Here is a 3,189-nt window from a genome sequence, read left to right on the forward strand (position 1 = left end):
CCAGCCACCTTGTACGGCGGATTTGCGAGACATGGACTTTGTCACAATACACAGATTGCGAAAAGCGCTTGTTTGCACGCTACTTGGCACATACAAACGATGTGGCCGAGAGAGTTTACCGGGAGAAGACCCTGACCGATATGTGCCGTGCCCAAGAGCTAGTGTTCAACGCAGGAAATCATGAGGACGCAAAAATTATGTCGCCAGTAATGGCATCAACCAGTGAATTGGATAACGAGGTGGTAGACCTCACGGAAAGTGATACCGAGTCATCCGATTCTACTGAGGAGTATAGTCTCAAGAATATTCGGCTCATCCCAATCAGGAGAACAAAGCCCTTGTGAATATGTCAATTTTTATCTGACATTAATAAAATTATTCAAATGTACATTCATCTTTGCCTCTTTGACTTGCCTCACTTTTCTCCCACTTTGGGGACCCTTTCGGGGTACTCTGCAACATATTGAAGCCCCTCTTGGGTGGGGGGTAAGGGGAAATGTGATTTTTTTTTTCTCAGAAAATTGCCCAAAATTTTCCAAGTGTCAAGGACTCTTCCAGAAAAGCTTCCCCAGGCTTCTGGAAGTGTCCTCGGTACACCTCCAGCGGTTTCCCCCTGCCTGGAAGTCTGACACATGTCTGAAATTTTCAAAGTGTGAAAGTATGGTTTTTCACCCAAAATTCAACTTTCCGCCCATGAACCACAGACTTCACCCACACTTAGGTCACTGTCTTGGGGTACACCTCCAGTGCTATGTCACGGTCATCACTGTTGTCACAAAAAATTGACTTTTGTTTAGGCCAAGCAATTTGAGGACGGCACGGCAGCCAGCAGCCCGTACGGTACAGGGGTTGATCAGACCCCCGTACGTCCGGTTGTGGTCTCCGTGCCCCGAAGGGGTTCCCGCTTCTCGCCTGCACCAGGCACGGCAGCCAGCAGACCGTACGGTCCAGGGGTGGGTCAGACCCCCGTACGTCCGGTTGTAGTCTCCGTGCCCCGAAGGGGTTCTCGCTTCTCGCCTGCGGCAGGCACAGCAGCCCGTACGGTCCAGGGGTTGATCAGGCCCCTGTACGTCTGCCCGTGGTCTCCGTGAGTCTTTCGCCCCTATACCCAGGGACCACACCTATGGCCATTTAGCTCAGTTGGTTAGAGCGTGGTGCTAATAACACCAAGGTCGTGGGTTCGATCCCCGTACGGGCCAAGCACATCTACAAACGCCCCTATACCCAGATGACCAATTTGCACATCAGGGTCGCTGCGGACCTCCACCAGAGTTTCCTCTGGCTTCGTCCTGCCCAGGCATAGCTCACCATCTTTCGGGTCCTATCGCGCACTCATGCTCCACCTCCCCGACAGAGGCGGGCCGATGGTGCACCCGCCGTGTCAACCCCCCGGAGCGGGCGGCGGGATCCCACCTCGGCCGGAGCGCCCCGGCCTTCACCTTCATTGCGCCACAGGGTTTCACGTCGCAACGGGGGGAGTGACGATGGTAAACCCCATCAGGTGGGCCCAGGGCAGGTGAGTCTGGCCTTGGGGGGACGTAAGGGATAAAGGAGAAGAGACCATCAGGGCACGGAGCCTCAGGCCTCCCTCGTTGTCACCCTTGCGAGGGGACCCCAGCTGCGCCATGGAGGCGATAGATGGAGGGGCAACCCTCAGACAGGCATAGCCCCGGGAGCACCCCGGGGCCGCAAGGTGCGTTCGAAGTGTCGATGATCAATGTGTCCTGCAATTCACACTTAATTCTCGCAGCTAGCTGCGTTCTTCGACGCGCGCGCCGAGTGATCCACCGTTAAGAGTCGCGCTTTCTGGTTTGGGGACACTCGGAGGCGCCCCCCTTTTCACTCTCGTGTCAGCCGGCCGCAAAAGACTGGGATGCTTTGGAGGGTTGTTTTCAAATCTCGGCCCTGTTGCCCGGGCGCTCGGCCTCCCCGTCCCTCCCTCCAGCGGGGAGGAGAACAAAGGAGGGCTCGAGGCTTCTCAACCTACCGCCCAGACCCACATACCCCGGGGAGGGGTGTGTGAGCGCACAGGAGAATGGTACCCGGGACGGCCTTTCGCGTACGCGGGGGGCTTCTTATTTTTCCTCGGCAGGCAGCGGCAGGGCAACAATCGTCGGCGCGAGGCCGGGCGTCTTTTTCCTGGGCGACGGAGCGAGAGGGGCTCCCCGCACCCTCCCGACGTCGCCCGCCCGCTGTCCTCACGTGCCCTCACCGTCCCCACCCTGCGTAGCGCCCTGGCGAAGCAGAAAGAGACCTACCACCGCCCCCATCACGTTCGGTACCCTTCGGGGATTTGGCGGGCGGCTGGCCTCCTGATCTGCACCTCATCGGTATTTTTCACTCGCCCATTAAAGATCCTTCCACAGGTTCATCTAGGGAAACCTTGTTACGACTTTTACTGTCTCTAGATAGTCAAGTTCGATCGTCTTCTCGGCTCTCCACCATGGGTCTTGGCCGAACCCGGCGGGGCCGATCCAAGGACCTCACTAAACCATCCAATCGGTAGTAGCGACGGGCAGTGTGTACAAAGGCCAGGGACTTAATCAATCGAGGGAGAGAAGCCAGATAGGAAGCCCCGCAGCGGGAAGGGCACCCGGAGGAAGGGAAATCCTCCTCGTCGTCCGTGCCGGCAGGCGGGCATCCCGGGGCGTCACCTTCCGGAGGAAAACAGGAGCCTGAACGGCGAGTGCAGTGCCACTGGGGAGATCGTGCACGCTGTACGGTGCGAGGCGGCCGATGCGGAGGGTGTCTGGAAAAAAACCCACCTTGCACGGAGAGGGCGAGGTGACTGGCCTCCGGAGGACACCACGGCTCCCCTGCCTCGTGACCCACCGCTCCCGGGGCGACACACAGAGTCGCTGCTGGGGAGAGGGGCCAGGGCGGTGGGGGGCCTATGCGGCGCCACCATCTGGCTTAGACCCGGCCTCCCGATCGGAGGGCATCTGTTGTAAAAACCACCCCTTGCACGGGGAGGGCCGTAGGTGACTGGCCTTCGGAGGACGCCACGGCCACCCTGCCTCGTGACCCACCGCTCCCGGGGCGACACACAGAGTCGCTGCTGGGGAGAGGGGCCAGGGCGGTGGGGGGCCTATGCGGGGCCTCCGTCTGGCTTAGACCTGCCTCCGCCGCGGGGGGTCCTCGACCCACCGGCGGACGGGCGCGAGGAGTGGGAGAGGGGGGCTGGCCGTC

The 3,189-nt window shown here is 59.7% G+C and overlaps 1 non-coding gene across 1 annotated transcript; it reads right to left on the bottom strand.

Annotated features, from left to right (window-relative positions):
• Positions 1 to 1,647: 1,647 nt before the first annotated feature.
• Positions 1,648 to 1,799, bottom strand: LOC138673662 (5.8S ribosomal RNA). The gene has a single exon (XR_011320280.1). It is a non-coding gene; the product is annotated as a 5.8S ribosomal RNA (ribosomal RNA).
• Positions 1,800 to 3,189: the final 1,390 nt, after the last annotated feature.

This window comes from Ranitomeya imitator, chromosome 3 (assembly GCF_032444005.1).
Source record: "Ranitomeya imitator isolate aRanImi1 chromosome 3, aRanImi1.pri, whole genome shotgun sequence".
NCBI classification, from domain to species: Eukaryota; Metazoa; Chordata; class Amphibia; order Anura; family Dendrobatidae; genus Ranitomeya; species Ranitomeya imitator.